We start from the raw sequence: 18,697 nt of genomic DNA on the forward strand, positions 1-18,697 counted from the left end.
GAAGGTTATTTTAAGATTTAAAACGGAATAAATTGTTGTTTTAAAATTTAGATTGCAACAAGTGTCCATGACTGATACGTAAATAAGCAGATTTTGCACAACATTTAACGTGCCCTCATAACCAAAGTGACCATTGGGATTGCGTATCTTAACTTTTATATCATAAATCAAATTCTTTTTATATCTTTCAAATTTCAGCATGATGTCCCAACTTGAAATTTATAAACTTTATTGAACTTCATACATTTAAGCTATACATACATACATACATACATACATACATACATACATACATACATACATACATACATACATACATACATACATACATACATACATACATACATACATACATACATACATACATACATACATACATACATACATACATACATACATACATACATACATACATACATACATACATACATACATACATACATACATACATACATACATACATACATACATACATACATACATACATACATACATACATACATACATACATACATACATACATACATACATACATACATACATACATACATACATACATACATACATACATACATACATACATACATACATACATACATACATACATACATACATACATACATACATACATACATACATACATACATACATACATACATACATACATACATACATACATACATACATACATACATACATACATACATACATACATACATACATACATACATACATACATACATACAGAGTATATTAAACAAATGTAATAGATGTTAATATCTTAATTATCGAGATTTCTGTTCAGCTTCTTGTTTGACAGGAAATCGACGTCAGGGAAGTGTTTTTGAACTCCTTGTTAATGTAGATTCATATGGAAAAAATTAGACCAACTTTTATATGAAAAGCTAAAAACACGATTTTTTTTTTCGATGAAAGCTCTATATTAATATTGTCAGGATAAATTTCGCGTTGACTGCTCATTTTGCGTATGAGGGGTAGATGGGAGGGGCCTTATTTTTATTAATATAAGCGCTTATACAGAATTCAAAACTTTTACGAAATTTTTGTTTTTACAATTTAAACAAAAACACAAAATTTTTGATTGTTTTACTCTTGGATTATAACAATTAAAGTAGATAAACCGATTAAACTGATTAACTAGATTATTTATTTTAGCAATAATTTTTAAAATGAAAATATGACTTTCTAACTAAAAAAAACTGAGAAATTTAAGTTTGTGCGACAAAGACAGTGATATATTTTACACTAGAAAAAAATTTTCTGAACTCCTCCAGTTTTCCACCGCTTCGCTTATTCTTCCAGTGTTTCAGCCAGTTCTCTCAGCCATTTAAGAAGAAAAATTAAGTATGAATCAGTCTTTTGATTTTTTTCTCCCGTTTTGTAGCTAACTCAGAAAAAAAGTAAATAAAACTAGTATTTCTTGTCAACAAAGAATTTCTTTGTTGATACGAAAACGTATTATGGAAAACTCGTTACCATACCGGCGTTCTACTTTTGAAATGTAATTCAGCAGTGGAGTTGCGCTATGAGTAGCTATGATTATTCTTTTAAAGGGCTTATTTTTTCTAAATTTAAAACGACATAAAACTTTGTTGTTTGTGTATTTTACCATTTAAAAATTTAATTAAGTTTTATGTAAAAATATTTCAGTGTTTGATATACAAGAAATTGCTCGTTAAAAATAAATTATGTAAGTTACGTTCATTCAGGGGCGATTCTAGGAAAAATACGAGGGGGGGGGGGGGGTGAAATATGTTAAAAATACCGACTCAAAAATCCTATCCTAAAAATAGATATCGCCACTGTAAAAGGTAATTATATCGCGACTATCGTATATAAGCAGATTTTAAAAATACTCAAAAAACTTGTTGTTTTTAAATTCTATAAAAGTCATGTTGAAAAATAATCCATGAAATTTACCGACTATAACTTTTTTTCAAAAAAATACCGACTTTAAGTTTGATTTTACAATTGCTAGGGGGGTGTAACACCCCCCACACCCCCCCGTAAAATCGCCCCTGCGTTCATTTATGTTTATTATGATTATGTAAATTACATTATGTAAAATAATACGTTAATAAGAAAGTACCATGGCATTTTGATAATAACAGGCTGTGACACGCAAAATATAGAAACAAATTTGGGGCTGATGCTAAATTCTTAAGTGTTTTTATAAAATAGCCGCGGATAATCTTTTAAACAAAATTCATTTTGTTTTTGGTTTACAAAGTTTTCTTTTATGCTTCTTCTTTATTTAGTGTGTTATAAAAACGTCGAAAAAAGGTTGTTGATGGATGTTTAACGATTTATTTTTCACAGAAGAAAAAGTCAACATTGATATAAATTTGATACCTAATTCTTTTAACACCAAGCAATAAAGAAATAGATCTTATGAAATAGATGATCTTGTGAGGAGGGAAAATAAAAAATGTTCTTAAACAGTTTAATGACTTTGATGACGTATTATTTATCAGTATTAATATATTATTAGCTGCATATGTTAATAATAAGCTTCTAACGTAACCAAACAGAAAAAGCACCTTTCAAAAATTAGGCAATAAAGATGAAAGCATATCTGATAATTTATCTTTATTGACACGGGTTTAATAAATGTATATGGGTATGTTTTAGCTATAAAGCCACGAATTATTTTGAGCCAAGAATGACTACATATTTTGTTTTTTGACTTACTTCTGTCCTAATGTACTTTTTATCCTAATTCAGTACCTTTAAGCACTTAAATTCAACGCTAGGCAAACTAATTTTTCAAAAAAATTTTCTTTTGGCGTATATGTAGCTGTTAGTTGTTTTTTTTTTTGCAGGATGAGATTGCTAACACCATGTTTTATATTCTTTAGTTTACTTTATTACAAATTTGTGTCACAAAACAAGAATAAAACAAAACACTGAATTTTTATATTACTTTATTAAAATTCTAGATAAAAGTTAAAAAAATAGCTTTTCAATAACTTCAATTTCACTGCTATTCTCAGGAACTCTTTCTTCTCTTTTGATGTTGTCATGGTATGTGGCTTCAGCTGGAATATTTACATGATTTAAAAGTTCCCTTATTCGGGTGATTTAAGGAATGTCAGGTTTTTATCAGTGTTCGGTTGCACCACTAAACATTTCTTTTGAGCATAACCTTTTTTGGCAAACAATTCACTTAAATGAACGTTACCAGGCAAAAGTTGTTAAAAATTGAAATATCAATTTTTTACGACGTTAAGGGTTATGACGGATTTTGTCTTTTCTAAAAAAGGAGAATATCTTTAAAAATAAACAAAATAATCTCTAAGTACAACTTTTTCAGTAATGGTCAGTCTAGTACACTTCGATAATTGTTATTATCCACTTGTACAACAAGTGATTTGTGGTACGATTAGAAAATACGACGTTTTTTATAAACATCCGGTGTCGCCCCTAACACGACTAAAATGAGCTATCATTGTTAACAGCAGCTTGAGGAATAAAGTCGATAAGCGTATTTAAGATTTTTTTTTTGTCGGATGAAACCATGTGATCAAATTTACAATTTATTTGACATGAAATTTTAGATTTTTAAAGATTTTGCAGCTGTTTCAAGCAAAGCAAAAATCATTTTCTAGTTTGAAAGTTTTATATGAAAATATGTTAAACCAGTTGTCTTGTTGCTATATTTATCTTTTTGTTTTTGGTTTTTACTTGAAAATGATTTTAATGTTTTACTTAATCTTTTCTAATTTTTATGATTCATTTTCTGTGTAATTTACTTGGTGTATGTTGCAGGTACATTCAGGCATGCATACATGCATAAATACTTACATACATACATACATACATACATACATACATACATACATACATACATACATACATACATACATACATACATACATACATACATACATACATACATACATACATACATACATACATACATACATACATACATACATACATACATACATACATACATACATACATACATACATACATACATACATACATACATACATACATACATACATACATACATACATACATACATACATACATACATACATACATACATACATACATACATACATACATACATACATACATACATACATACATACATACATACATACATACATACATACATACATTCATACATACATCTAAGTTGTTTATTTTTCAATTAGTACTACAAGTTTTGGTAATTTTTCATTTTTCAGCAAATATAATAATAAAAAACAAGACAAGTTTTGAAACTGCAAGGAAAAATTGCAAAATCCAAATGTTTTTCATCAATTATTTGTCTTTAGTCAATCTTGAAGTTTTAATTGGTGGTGGGTCTAAATAAAACCTATACAAATAGAAGAGAGAAATTTTTTAAATTTCTTCCTTGAATTCTATTAAAATTTTTTTTTCATTATATGATAACTACATTATATTGTGTATAAAATTCAAGGTGATGGATTAGTACTGACAATTTTTAATCCTTGTTTCTCATAGGACAATGAAAAATAAATATCAAGCACTCTTCAAAATGCAATATATGGGAATGAGATCATAGTATTAAGCAGATTGTTTAATTGCAAAGGTAAGAAATGATAATATTAAATACTAATTAATCTTTTTTTTTCCAATAATTGATCACTTTAAATAATTGTGTTTAATCTCACAATAAGTTTTTGCTAAATTTTATTCTTTCATACAGCTTCTCCATTGTTAATTTTTAAAAAATACTTTGGAAAACTTTTGGAAGTTGACAAAGGCTGATATATGCAAGTTTATGTAAAGCACATTGTGGATCAGGCTGAGGGCAGGGCCAGTAAACCTACTTTTAATACAGTTTAAAAGAAAATATTTCATTGTATTTTGCTTCAGAAAGAAAATATTTTACTACTTTATATTTATCTATAAACTTTTATTTCCGAAGCTCAAGTAAGTTTTTATTTCCTGATTTGTTAGAGTCAAAGGTTAAAATGTAGCATATGCTTGGGGTAATGAAAATTGAAAAAATAAAAATATCAGGATAAACATACATCAGGGTTGACCTTTAGCCTTTTTGTATTATAGGCGAGTAACAAATGCCCCTTAAAAAGTCAAAAGACTTTTAAGCGGTATTTTACTACGGTTTTTCCTTATTCTACCGCGCGAATTTCAAATTTCTCTACAAAAAAAAAAGTAGACAAAGTTGAAGAGGACATTTAAATTCGAACCTAAGAACATAGCTAAACAGTTTAAGTGTTTTAATATGAAAGCGAAAATTTTAGGAGGTCTAAAAGAAATCCATCATTCTCAAAAAAAGAAAAATATGAAGATTTTTAGTGCCAGTTTCTTCACCTTCGTATCGAAGAAAGCTAGTTTTACAGAAAATCTTGTAGGTTGTCCAATTTTTTCCATAAGAAGAATTTGGTTGAACCAATAAAAACAATGTCGGCCTTTAAAAATGGTATACTTAACGTCAAATTCTTAATGTGATCAATCCCGCGAGGTGAAAACACGTTACACGCGTTTAAACAAAAATAACACGAAAAAAAAAAACGAAACTTTCTCAGACTGGTCTTAAATCACCCGAGTATGTCATTAGCTTTAGCAGTCTTTACAGGCAGGAAATTCACATATGCCCTATTGTGCTTAATGGTTAATTTGGCAGAAAATGCTTTCACTAATTTAAAAGTTCGCATTAAATCTAAACAGTAAGATATCTGAATTTCTGCTCAGGGGTTAAATGCCCCTTTTAAACTTAGCCCCTCTGAATTTTCTGATGCCAGGGCCTGGTTTTAAAAGGGACACAAATGCTTTTTTAATGTCAAGGACTTGAACAATAGGAGTCCTATCATCAATTATATTGTCTGTAAAGGGATGTTCAACATTCAAAGCATCTAAAGGGCTTGATAGATCTGTCTCCTTAATGAGGAGACAAATGACTTTGCCTTTTTTTGTCTCCTCTTGTTGATGCATTTAAAATCCCAATCACAGGGGGCTTGTTCTGGAAGTGGATTGTTGACATTCTTGTTATCAGAAAGGGACTTTTGCTTATAATGCCCTGAAGATATACAAAAATGTACTGATTCTTGTTCTGCAAGAAACAGCTATCTATAGACAAGATAAGTTTTGATATAAAATTATCAAGTGTAGAAATATAGTAATCTAGACAGAAGGTCACCTCGTTAGGGGCTTAATGTTCTGCATACAATAACATTCCTGCTAAATTATTTTTACTGTCATGATTCCGTAAATTATTTATACTGTCATGATTACGTAAATTATTCATCCAGATTTGTCTCTTATAGTACTCTTGTCCAATAAAAAGTTAAAAGTAGTGGCAGCTTTTTTTTCAAAAATGATGCAAGTTACTATAGTGCTTTGACTGAGCATTAAATACATCAGTTTCCTTAATGCGAAACTCATACTGTAATTTCAAGCCTTTGAACAAAATATTATTTTCTACTTTGGCAGCCTTTATTTCAGCTTTAAATCTCTCATATCTATTGCAAATATTAGACCGAGGAAATTTGAATTTAATATTCAACTCAAAGTTTAAAATCTCATAATGTAGCTTGTATTTGGATGTCTGTTGAAGATAAGGGTTGCAATGAATAAATAAACAATAGAACACAGTAACTATCAGAGAGGCATCAATGTACTTCTTATGCAGATTCTTTGATCTACTGCAATGACTTTCACATACAAACAGTGTTATTATGTGGCACAAACACACTTTCAAATATCTTCATCAATCTTTTTAAGGTTGTTGTGTTTACCTTGACCATTTGCAAGACTAACAGAATAATTAAGACTAAAAAGTACTCTTCTTTTAGTCTTGATTTTTTTATGCCATACACATACTGAGATATGCTGCTTTGCATATTGAAACATTTTGTTCCTGAGCAGTTATAGAATAAGAAAAGCTGCTTTGTTCATTAGCTTCTTCTTTTCTTGGACTTCATCTTCAGCAAGTTTTGTGAAGAATTTATAACAACAGTTCACAATCAAAAGTTACAACAACAGTTCACAATGAAAGGCTCTTTTGATGACTTGAAATTGTTACCGTAAGATGGTTGTGGTTCTCCTGAAAAGATTAAATATTTTTTTGCTACTATTATTTTTATATAATTCGTTACTAAAATATGTTAACAAAAAAAGACTAATTATTGATAAAAACAAGCAAATTGTAATATAAAATTATAATATTAATTATCATGATGAGTTGGGATAACTGTGGTAAGGTTTTGATTAAATTTAATACCATTACCACTAGATCATCTATCTATAACTAGATCTAATATAATACTTAAATACCAATACAATTAACAGTAGACCTACTATTAACTAAGTAGCAAGATCTAAACGTTAATCTAGAAATTTTTACTAACAGTGTGATAGCAGTCTAAAAGTAACTGCTTTACTAAAAGTAACTTCCATTTTTATCGTGCAGACCTTCTTTTTTGCCTTAATTTTCATCAAAAAACACGTTTTCTCTGTCCGCAATTGCTTCAGACTCAGAAAAAAAAACAGGCAACCATATTGAGCAAAATGATGGGTTAGCGAAAAATTAGCACCGAAACACTGGACTTAATTACTTTTTGTTCAAAGAAGTTGGTGTTTTCATTTTTTGGCTTGCTTAGAAAAGGGACTTCTTCGCGTCCAAAATTCATTCAGAAATCGTAAATATTTCTTATATCGGCCACCGTATTTTTCTTTGTATTTTACGTTTCGTGGCCTGTAACTTAGAGAGCATCATGGTTACGATATTTTTTTCTGCACCATTCATTCACAAATTATTCTACCGTGGTGTGACCTAACGAAGTCCCATGCTTTAAGAAAGTCCTAATTTAAGAAATGACAATTTCGTCTATATAAAATAAACATTTGGGGAAGATAACTTAGTTATTTTAACTAGATATCTAGTTAGTTAACTAAGTTTTTTTCGTAATCATGAAACTTTGATGTTCTCTTTATAACTAAAATTTGACTATTGTTACTTTAAAAATATAGGCACAGAATTTGTTAGAAAAAAAACTGCCCTAAAAAATCCTTCGTGCTCAATGACAAATTTTTGAAAAGCTTTTGGATAATCACTTTTAAAACATGTTGTTTATAATCTTATTTATTGCTTTTCTTTTCAGGGTGTTATTTGGATGCAGAAATATCTTATAAACATAGAATTAGTGGATGAGTTTGAATGGATGGGCGTGGGGTGGTGGTGGCGAACACCGGAAGCAATATAAACCCTTGCTCGTAATTGCCAACAAAACTGTGATACATAAGCCAATTCGCTTTATTTAAAATTTTATTTAAAAATAGCCACGTAAAAAGCAGTTAAATCTCTGCCAGTCTTCGACACAACCACTTACTAGTTGTCGCCATTGTTGATAAATGCCATTTTAATTTTTTATAAATCATTGTACTGGGTTAGCAACTAAGTAATTTCAGTTTTAGTGAATTAAACAAAGTCATGTAGTTCAATACAAACAATAATATTTAATCAATTATATATTTTCCATTTTGTTCTATGACCATTTGCCATCTTTCTTGCAACTTCATGATTTCACGCTCGTAGAACTTCTGGTTTTCACGCTGGTTGAACTTCTTTATCAGTAAAAAACTGAACCACATGAGATTTAAGGTAACCATCATTGTATTTAAATAATCACATTAAAGGTGAATAAAAAAAAGTTGTACCATATCTAGAATGGCTACTAGACATGGATATACTGAAGAACATATATCGGAGGCTGTTGCGGATAAACTTTATTTATTTTTTTTAAGCGATCGAAAAAGAGAAATTGGTGCATCAAAGCATTATGGCATTCCTAGAACAACTTTGAGAGACAAGAGTCGTGGAAAAGCTCCTATGATCAAAAAATGGGCCCCTGCATTTTTTTGACCGAAGCTGAGGACCTGGTGTTGATTAGCTATGTAATCAATTCACAAAGGAGAGCTCATTCTGTCACCTAAGACATTTGGTAGATCAGGATCGTTAAAACCTGGAAATAAATAGTAATGTGTCACAACAAGTAGTTAAACAGTGGTTCGCGGACATTAGAAGCTACTTGGCAGAGAAAGACTAGATATCCTATATGAACCCAAGCGCAATTTTAACTTCGATCAGATATTTGAGACTCCGGCTCACTATCCGAAGGGCTACCAGTATTCGTGCTTAATAATAGTGCTAACCTAATCAAGAACTTTATAGCCAACATCCCACTATGTAATGAGCTGGAGTCTGATGCGCTCGAACTGCTTACTGGTACGACCCCCGCATGACTGAATTGTTAGAAAAGGCGGTTGAGGAGGATAAGCTGAAAGTCTCAATAGTCCTTGAAGTTGAAATGATGAAGGAAGGCTTTAAACTCGCTAATGTCTATGATGACGGCTATGATCTGAAAGATATTATCAGGCAGACCGCTTACCTGAGGGACTAGGCTGAGCCAAATCTTAACAGAAATGATATTGCTAATATGCTAGCGAGATCCAGGGAAATGATGGATCAATGTGGATCCTAGAGCGTTGTCAAGCACTACATATTGAAAGTGCTGTGTACCGCATTTTCAGCGGAAGTAGCTATATAAAGACGCCTAACTGCATCCCCAAGCGCTCCATAATCAATGTGCAAAATGTGGATAACAGATGGTTCGAGTGGGCTATCCTCTCTGCAAAGTACCAAGCGGGCTACAACGTCGATCTCCCAGATAAATACAGGCAACATTTGGGGGAGCTAAATTTCACAGGGATCTATTTCCCGGTGAAGGTTACGGATGTTAAAAAAGTTTATTGTGTGTAATAGATATATATTATGAACTAACATTTTTTCGAAGGCTAAAGATTAAGAAACCAAAATTAAAAAAGTAGCTGTCACACTCTTTAAACCAAAATTAAAAAAGTAGCTGTCACACTCTTTAAACGCAAAAAGTTTAAAATGTTAAGGTAAAATCATTTAGGGAGAAAGTTTTAAAAAAAGGTTCGTAAAGATTTCTTAAAATTTATTGAAAAGCTTTACAATACTTCACTTGTTGCTCATCTGAAATAATTTATTTTAATGATAAATGTCATCAGCGATCATCAGCGATGATCAAAAGTCATACCCGAATAAAGGTTTTTGAATTTAAAAAAAAAAGGAGTGGTTGTCGGAATTATTCGGAATGAAACTCTGTAGGAGCGTCAAAAATAATGTCTTTTTTAACTCTTTATTTCTTGTTAAGTTAATATTAATTATATTTGTTTAGGAGGTTTGAAAATCCTACAAATTAGATTTATATATATATATATATATATATATATATATATATATATATATATATATATATATATATATATATATATATATATATATATATATAAATAGTCTTTTACCAGGAAAAACTCCTGGATAAGCATTAACCTGGACTTGATAATAAACTTCTTTCCTTTGTTTGATCCCTTCCCTGAAATAATGAAGAAGAGAAGGCGAAAAAGTAGAAGGAGAATGGGAGCAAACCAAATCGGAGCTTCCTGATAAATCAATAAAATTGCTTTTACGAAGATCGCATCTCACCTTTATATGAATATGTTTAATAAATTAACTTTAACAAATCATAAAGATATTGAAAAGATTAAAAACACTAAGGTTAAAAAATGCCTAAGAAGTCAAGATGTTTTTGTTTTTTTTTATTTAAATTAATAAATTTAAACTCAAAGGAGGAAAAAAACCCTTTATTATCATGAAAAATTTAAGTATTTTAATTATATGAGCAGGCCAAAAGTTTTTGAACAGCACAAGGCAAGAAGTTCAGGCGCGGAAAGATCTCGCTGTTTCCTACTTTTTTTCCTCTGTGGAGTCTTAAACCGCGCGCCGTAATGTGGTGCCATTTTGTTAATTGGAAGTTAACTGTATGTTTTTCTTTTCTTTCTTTTATATTTTTTAAGTCAGTAAATATATTCAAATTTATTTTTTTAAGAAATTTTAATCAGGTAAAAAATTCATTTTAGCGCACGACAATTTTTAATGTTTGCACTTAATTTTTTTACAAACTTTTAAGAAAAATGAAGTATGGCTTGCAAATATTTTATTTCGTGAAGAGTTTGCATTTTAAAAATGTCTATTCATTTAAAGTCATGGAATGAAAGTAAAATAAATTTGTTTTTAAAATATGTTTTTTAATCGTGTATTAAAAATAATTCAACTGTTAAAAAATTCACTTGAATTAAATCTGATTTTAGTCCACACCAACTCGTCATGAATTGGTTTCAGCGGTATAAAGAAGGATAAAAATAGAAACGCGAAGTTAAAAATGAAAACAGAGTGTTTATTTAATCTTCCAACTAAAGGTAAAAGCAATATTTTTTTCCATTAAAATCGAAAGCATTTTAGAATAAAATTACTTCTTCGTATTAGATGATAAACCTTTCCTAAAAACTTAAAGTCCGAAAAAAACTTTCCGTTACGAGATAGTGATTTATTACAATAATTGGTCAGCAAGAAGGATAAATAAATATTAAAATATTATTATTTAATTGCACAAAATTGTACTCTGAAGTGAAATTTGAATTGCATACCCACTAATGCAATGTGAGGCGGGTCTTTTTAGAATGTTTCTTCTTATATATTTTTAGGGAATGGGGATGGGGTTTATTGTTTCGTATAGGTTAGGAGGTTTGGGTTAAAGGTGTTTGGGGATATGGGCAAGCCTCTTGGTTCTGTGTAATGGTAGCACTCTGACTTTTCTTTACGCGCAAATTTTGTTTAAACTCTTATAGTAACAATCCTTCTTCTTTATTATACCGTAATTGCTAATAAAAAATCTCTTCGTTTTAAAATTATATAGATACTATTTCTTCTAAACTCCTTTTATAAAATGAAACCTCCGATCTACTTATTTTCCGTGTAACCTAAAACTAAGTATCAACTCTTCTATTCGTAATTCCTGAAGTTCTGTCTTGTATTCCCTCCTTTCGTATCTCCTAACTAACTCCTGACTGACCACTAATCAACTCTCATTCACCAACTAACTCCAACTAACTCTTCTCTGATTAACTTTTTCCTTCTCTGACTTACCCCTCTTCTCCTCCTGACTTACTATCTTCTGTTTCGTATCTCCCTTTTTATATTGGTTATAATTCTTTGGTTAAACTGCTATTGTTTCAAATGGTTAAACTGTTATTGTTTAAAAAAAGAATCAAAATTTTGAATTCTCCCAGTATGCAAAGTTTGACAGTTTATCAATGCTATGGTAACTTCAAATGCTATGGTAACTATCAAAACTATGATAACTATGGTAATAGTATATGGTAACTTCACCAAATATTTTTTTAAAACCACTGCTCTTAACATTTTAAAATTAAAAACTTTTAAAATTTAAATTGAAAATTAAATTCTTCAGACTTCAGCAAAAATTGACATTCTTTCTAAGAGGCTGTTACAGTGGAAGGTTCACCCTGAGCTAGACAAGTAACAGGAACTACTTCATTTCTGAGATTCGCTAACTCTTCAGCCTAAGTAAAACTTTCATATAACAATAAGCTAAGAAAAATCATAGAGTTAGAGAAAACGTAGGAGGAAAACTCACAACTCTTGCTCGCTGATTCAGTTGCTTTTTTGATTTAGTTTGCTTATCCTAATTAGTAAGATGAACTAATTCATTTCGTTACATAATGACACCAAAATGAAAAAAACGACAAGCTTTTTTATCATATATTGTTTGTTCTGATAAAAAGTATTATTAAAATACATTTATATATTCAATTGTTTTAATGAGTTTAGTTTTTAATTAAAATATTTAATATTTAATTTAACATTAACATACTGACTTTATATATATATATATATATATATATATATATATATATATATATATATATATATATACAGCAAAAAACATAACGCCAAAATAACGGTTACATAACGGTAAACAAAAATTTTGGCGTTATGTTTACCGTTATGTTAAGTTGAAATTATGTTGAAAGTGTTATAACGCGTCAAATAGTGCTTAAATTATTAGTATGGTAATATATATTTGTAAAGCGTTATGTTTAACCGTTATGTTTAACCGTTATGTTAAACAGATTATTTTATCAGGAAAAAATAGCGCGAATTAAAAGAATCTTTGCAATTTTTGTTTATAAGGTGTTTACTATTTTAGTTTTCTTTTTTTATTTTCTCAAGGTAGTTACTACTTAGCATTTAAACGACATTTGGGTTGTTAATGATTAATATTATATATTTATTTATATTATTAATAATTTAATTATAGTGATAATATATATATATATATATATATATATATATATATATATATATATATATATATATATATATATATATATATATATATATATATATATATATATATTATTAATAATTTAATTATAGTGATAAATATATATATATATATATATATATATATATATATATATATATATATATATATATATATATATATATAAATTAATATTAAAAAAAAACTTTTTCGAACATATAGATATTATATTTATTGAATATTCATAGTAATATTGCTAATTCAATTGTTTTCTTGGTCCCTTGGAGGTTTCAAGATATTGGCAGTTCACTGTATTTGTATGTTGCTTAATAATGTTCTTTACTACTATTTATTTAATACTTACTATTTGTTACTTATTAATATTCTTAAAATTTATTTTATATTGCAAGTATTAAATAATGTTAAATATGCTATTTGTATAATTTAAGTTTCCTAAGTAATAATAACTGCATTACTGATTTCTACAATAGTTAATAGTTCAAAATGATAAAAGCTGTTGTTGTCAAGTATCTTGGTGAAAGAAAAATTGTTCTTGCTAGTAATAGCGATATTGCAGACTTTTTAACTAATGGTAAGCTTATTTTTTAATGCACATTCTTTGTTTAATCAATCTTCAAGTTCTTTTTAATCAATCTTCAAGTTCTTCACAGTTCATTTATGTCTTCATAATAATCAAGTTATTATATATGGCAAAAACAATGGTTGAGCTATTTGATTTAAAATTATACTTTTTTAGCTTCTAAAAAGTTTGGTAACAGTGATATAAGTGGCATTATGTGGAATGGATGTGAAGTCGATTCTGAAACATTTGTTGCCATTTTAAATGAACAAAATCTAGAAGTGGAAGGTGTATCCTTAGCAAAAAATAATGAGCTCAGCACTTTTGTTCAAAGTTTAAAGGGATTTTCTCCTGTTAAAGCTGTTTTTTCTGCTGCAGATAGTCACTCTGATCCTGTTTCATTCAATTTTCACAACCAACAATCCATTATTCCTCAATTTCCAACTGAATCTACATTATACCAAGACTCCATTTATAAAAAAGATGTACTTGAGGATTTAGATGTGTCTTCAAAATCACAAAATTCAAGTTCATTATCAATTGCTGCACAAGTTGCTGAAACACCAAAATCAAGTGCTGAACCACCTGGATCTCAAAAAGTAATTTTATCTTGTTCTAATTGTAGTTTTCAAACAAGTCAGCAATATGTAATGATATCACATCTTAAATTGCATGGTCAGGAAGGTTCAGTTGTATGTGAAAACTGTTTTTCAAAATTTAAAAGTGTTAAAGGTTTTAAACTTCACAATAGAAATTGTTTTGTTCCTTTTCATGCTGAAATTGAAGTAATTAACAGTAATACTGATTTTAACATTGAAAAACCGGACGATTTTCAATTTTTGAATGAGACTAGAAAAGATCAACTTGCTGCATTAGCTCTTCATTTGCGAGGAAAATATCGGTGCTCTGAAAAGGTGGTAAACATCATTTTTTCAAACTTGCAAAATATTTTTGATAATAAATCAGAAAATGAAGAAATTTCTACAATTTGTAAAGTATTATCAACAGAATATTCTAGAACAAGATATTTTCAAACTGCCTTTAAAATGCCACAAATTCAGTTAGTATACAAAAATAGTTTACATGGATGTTTTATTCCATTTAAAGAAATACTTCAGTTTATTTTTACATCAAATGAATATGATAAGTTTCTAGAGTATTCTTCAGAAATATCTATCTCATTGTATTCAGATGATTTAGGTGTAACTAATCCAATAGGCAAATCTAGAGGAAAACACAAGTTGTGGGTTTTATATTTTCAGTTGTTAAACATTCCGCAATGCTGTTTAAGTAAATTTTTCTCAATATTCCCTTTAGCAATAACTGGTTCTAAATCTGTTAAGGTAAAAGGCTTTATGAAATCTCTTCTTCTTGACTTGGTACAATCTCTAAATGAACTATCATCGATTGATTCCTCAACTTTAACTAATGCTAATGGTAAAAAGTTCATGGTAAAGTTAAAACACTTTATTGGCGATTCATTAACTTGCAATGCAATTGGTGGTTTTAAAGAGGGTTTTAGCAAGAAAGTTGTGAGGTGCTGTAGAGTCTGTAATTCGACCAGGTCAGAAATGTTAGTTTATAATAAACATTCTCAGTGTAAAATAAGGAGTTTAGAGGAACACAAGATGAGAGTTAAAGAACTAGATAATTCTAGTCTTCCCCGAGTTGAACGTTTAAAATGGTCAAAACTATAAGGCATTCAATCTAACAGTGTTCTATCTGAAATTAAGGAATTTGACGTGACAAAGCAAATTCTTTTTGATCCTATGCATGATTTGTTAGAAGGTGTAATACCTTTGCAGATAGAACTTTACTTGAATCATGGGGTTTTGAAAGGTTTTTTTACAATAGATAGCTTAAACGACTTTGTAAAATTGTTTCAATACCCAAAAGACAGTGAAAAACCACCTGTAATAGTAGATTTGGTTGTTAAGGGGAAATTTGGCAGTGCTCAAGTTCTTTCTATTTGTCGTATTTTACCAATTTTTTTGAGAAGTATAACTATTGATTGTCATTTCTCGTGTCTTATTAAGCTGCTGCACATTCTTCAACTGTGTCTCTCTCCAGTTACCACTGAGGCTTACTTCATCTCTTTAGAAGAAGCAATTGCAGCCCATCATACTCTTTTTATGAATTTATACCCAGATAAGTTTATACCAAAGCTTCATTTTCTTATTCATTATCCTCAGCAATCCAGACAACTTGGTTCACTACGATACCACATGTGCATGGCTTTTGAGAGGAAACATCAAGTAATAAAAAATGTAAGACATTTTAACTTCAAAAATATCCCTTTAAGTGTTATGAAGAGTATGGTTTTAAACACTGTTGCATCTTTTGATAATTCTTTTGGAGAAATTAATAATGGAGTTCTTTGTGAATTAAATCAAGTAACTTTGAAAAAAAAATATTGTTACCTGCATCCAGATTAATGGAATTAAATATTGTCCTGAATCGTCTTTATGGTTTCATGATGGTTTTCAATCTTCTGCTTATATTATTAAAGAAATTCAAGTAAAAGGAGAAAAATAGTATTTATTACCTCACAGCTTCAGTGCCTTACTTACAACATGTTAAGAGGTTTTTTTACTGCTGTTGAGGACAACACAGTTCCTTTTAGAACTATTGTAGCTGAAGGCTTAGCTTTTCCTTGGCCAGCATTTTATTTTAAAGAAGGGGATATTTTCTATATTGTACCCCCAGCATTGCCTTTCCTTAACATATATTTGCATTGAAATTTTATAAAAAGTTTATATTATTTGCAATAAATATGATCACTTTAGTCTAATTTGTTTTAATTATTTTGTCAACTTTAGTAGTTGTAAATATTTTATTTTGTCAATTTTCACAAGATGAAACAAAATGTTTTTTTATTATTCCTTTTATGTTTTTAATATTAACGTTAATAATAAATTTTTAGATTAACAGAATTCCTTTTGATGGTGATATTAAACAAACTCTAATTGATTTTTTTCCACCTCACATAAAACTATTTCTGAGCAGCAAGTTTTCTATTGAAGATAAGGTGATATCTAGGGAGCTAATGTCTTGTTTATTAGCTTTTTGTTGTTCTCATGCGCCTAATCATAGTAATATCAAAAATAGAATATTGTTGCGGAAAATGTTCTTTGCAAAGTTAAAGTCTACTTGCATTTCTTTATATCCTTCTTACAGCCATAAATGGGTAAGAATCACGTCTTTGATACTATAATTTTTTTTTTTTTTAATTTATATTATTTAATATTTTAATATACATTTTTGATCTCCTTCCTTTTCCATCGTTTTTATATTTTTTTTCAGATTTTTAAATTTGCTGCTGCATACATAAATTGCTTGATTCAATTTATTTAACTAAAGTTTTTAATTTTCTATTAGGATTTCTTGTTCAAAAGTTGCCAAATAATTATCGACAAAGACAATTTAGTAAATGTCATAGTTTAAAGGTAAAGCGATTTCCTCATTTTTCTGTTGTAAATAGTTCCATCAATAATAGCAGCTGAGAAGTAAATCCAATTTTGTCCGAATCAGTTGTAGATAAAGAACAGCTATTACAAGATGTTGAAGTAAGATTTTTTCAGTGTTTATTAATTTTTGGATAAAAATGATTTCTAATTCTAATATCAGAAATTAATGTCTAATTAAGTAAACTTAGACGCAAAAAATTTAGAAGTATTATAATTAATATTAAGTGTCAGTTCATTATTTTATTTTATTAAATAGCTATAAAATAAAGAATGTATATAACTCTTTCAACACTGTCTATTTTAAACAGACATCTTTTTAATAACGAGACTTATAGTGTATTTCCAAAAAGAGTTACATATGCTCCTGGATTGATGCTGGAAGAGGCGATTCGGTTGTACCCTAATTTTAAAGACTCATCTCTTAAGATTCAAAAGATGTTGGTTTGGATTTCTCCTGATTTGCAAACCCATACTGAAAGTTTAATGCTGCTTCAGAAATCACTTATTTCTAAGAAGACAACTGATAAGTTGTTTATGAAAGTTGATGTAAATTTTTTTTTTTTTTTTTTTATTAAGCCAGTTCTATAAAATGTAAACTTAACATTGATTCAAATCCATTTAATGTATTAGTAATAGTTTCTTTTTTTATGGTTGCAATACTTGTTTTGTATTTATAATATTTTAGTGTGATTCAATACATGAATACTTAAGAGTGTCAAGCTTGTATGGTCCACAAGTTATCTATAATAAAACGGAATATGGCGTAAGGAGTCGTAGAGGTGTTGAGATGGATGTTCAGCCCTTGTACATGTGAAATGGTGGTTGTTTTGATGGTCGTTTACTATTTGCTAGATTTGACATATCCTTCTTGTTTTGGGCAGCTTCTGGGATGTTTGCAAGATATTTGCGGCTTCGGACGATCGCCTTTACTATCTAAAAAATACATTTTTCTTTTGCAATCTTTTTACAGCAATGTGAAGTATTTTTGAATTAATAAATGTTGATAAGTTAATTTCTTCAATTATTTTGTAAATAATTTTCTTGATTATGAAAAATAATTTAATATAAATATATTAGGAAATTAAAATGCATGAATTTGTTTTATTTTTTAAATTAACTTTTTTAAACATAAAAAATGTTCAAGGTTAGTTTGTTTATTTAGCAAAAATTTCTGTTATTAAACATGTGTTTCAAAAAACCTACTTTAAAAAAATTAATTATAATTTGACATAACGGGTAACATAACGGATAAATACCCGTTATATCAGGTTTTAAACATAACGGTAAAATACGCGTTATATAACGGGAGTTTTCCTCTCACATAACGGCTAATTGGCGTTATGTAACCGTTATGTTCAAGGCAATTTTGCTATGAAAAAACATAACGCTAAAACCGTTATGTTATTTTTATACATATT

The 18,697-nt window shown here is 29.0% G+C and overlaps 1 long non-coding RNA gene and 1 pseudogene across 2 annotated transcripts; both read left to right on the forward strand.

Annotated features, from left to right (window-relative positions):
* The first annotated feature begins 4,154 nt into the window (after positions 1 to 4,154).
* Positions 4,155 to 4,821, forward strand: LOC149880630 (uncharacterized). Its single transcript, XR_016445935.1, has 3 exons — positions 4,155 to 4,334; positions 4,501 to 4,588; positions 4,706 to 4,821. It is a non-coding gene; the product is annotated as an uncharacterized LOC149880630 (long non-coding RNA).
* An 8,631-nt stretch (positions 4,822 to 13,452) lies between these two features.
* Positions 13,453 to 18,288, forward strand: LOC149880631 (uncharacterized; annotated as a pseudogene). The gene is made up of 5 exons (XR_016445755.1): positions 13,453 to 13,549; positions 13,724 to 13,824; positions 13,990 to 16,543; positions 17,549 to 17,825; positions 17,965 to 18,288. The product of XR_016445755.1 is annotated as an uncharacterized LOC149880631 (transcript).
* The last annotated feature ends 409 nt before the right edge of the window (positions 18,289 to 18,697 follow it).

Source organism: Hydra viridissima, unplaced genomic scaffold (genome assembly GCF_058129835.1).
Source record: "Hydra viridissima isolate aposymbiotic clone 2 unplaced genomic scaffold, HvirCarnegie_v1 scaffold_12, whole genome shotgun sequence".
Classification (NCBI taxonomy): Eukaryota; Metazoa; Cnidaria; class Hydrozoa; order Anthoathecata; family Hydridae; genus Hydra; species Hydra viridissima.